This window comes from Eschrichtius robustus, chromosome X (genome assembly GCF_028021215.1).
Source record: "Eschrichtius robustus isolate mEscRob2 chromosome X, mEscRob2.pri, whole genome shotgun sequence".
Taxonomy (NCBI): domain Eukaryota; kingdom Metazoa; phylum Chordata; class Mammalia; order Artiodactyla; family Eschrichtiidae; genus Eschrichtius; species Eschrichtius robustus.
The window spans coordinates 70,398,661-70,400,206 of NC_090845.1; positions in this window are offsets into that span (position 1 = coordinate 70,398,661).

The window sequence follows — 1,546 nt, forward strand, 5'->3', positions numbered from 1 at the left end:
TTTATACTGCAGGTTCTTATTAGGCATCAATTTTATACACATCAGTGTATACATGTCAATCCCAATCGCCCAATTCAGCACACCACCATCCCCACCCCACCGCAGTTTTCCCCCCGTGGTGTCCATATGACCATTCTCTACATCTGTGTCTCAACTTCTGCCCTGCAAACTGGCTCATCTGTACCATTTTTCTAGGTTCCACATACATGCATTAATATACGATATTTGTTTTTCTCTTTCTGACTTACTTCACTCTGTATGACAGTCTCTAGATCCATCCACGTCTCAACAAATGACTCAATTTCGTTCCTTTTTATGGCTGAGTAATATTCCATTGTATATATGTACCACATCTTCTTTATCCATTCGCCTGTTGATGGGCATTTAGGTTGCTTCCATGACCTGGCTATTGTAAATAGTGCTGCAATGAACATTTGGGTGCATGTGTCTTTTTGAATTACAGTTTTCTCTGGGCATATGCCCAGTAGTGGGATTGCTGGGTCATATGGTAAATCTATTTTTAGTTTTTTAAGGAACCTCCATATTGTTCTCCATAGTGGCTGTATCAATTTACAGTCCCACCAACGGTGCAAGAGGGTTCCCTTTTCTCCACACCCTCTCCAGCATTTGTTGTTTGTAGATTTTCTGATGATGCCCATTCTAACAGGAGTGAGGTGATACCTCATTGTAGTTTTGATTTGCATTTCTCTAATAATTAGTGATGTTGAGCATCTTTTCATGTGCTTCGTGGCCGTCTGTATGTCTTCTTTGGAGAAATGACTATTTAGGTCTTCTGCCCATTTTTGGATTGGGGTGTTTGTTTCTTTAATATTGAGCTGAATGAGCTGTTTATATATTTTGGAGATTAATCCTTTGTCCATTGATTCGTTTGCAAATATTTTCTCCCATTCTGAGGGTTGTCTTTTCGTCTTGTTTATGGTTTCCTTTGCTGTGCAAAAGCTTTAAAGTTTCATTAGGTCCCATTTCTTTATTTTTGTTTTTATTTCCATTCCACTAGGAGGTGGATCAAAAAAGATCTTGCTGTGATTTATGTCAAACAGTGTTCTTCCTATGTTTTCCTCGAAGAGTTTTATAGTGTCCGGTCTTAAATTTAGGTCTCGAATCCATTTTGAGTTCATTTTTGTGTATGGTGTTAAGGAGTGTTCTAATTTCATTCTTTTCCATGTAGCTGTCCAGTTTTCCCAGCACCACTTATTGAAGAGACTGTCTTTTCTCCATTGTATATCTTTGCCTCCTTTGTCATAGATTAGTTGACCATAGGTGCGTGGGTTTATCTCTGGGCTTTCTATCTTGTTCCATTGATCTATGTTTCTGTTTTTGTGCCAGTACCATATTGTCTTGATTACTGTAGCCTTGTAGTATAGTCTGAAGTCAGGGAGTCTGATTCCTCCAGCTCCGTTTTTTTCCCTCAAGATTGCTTTGGGTATTCGGGGTCTTTTGTGTCTCCATACAAATTTTAAGATGATTTGTTCTAGCTCCATAAAAAATGCCATTGGTAATTTGATAGGGATTGCATTGAATCTGT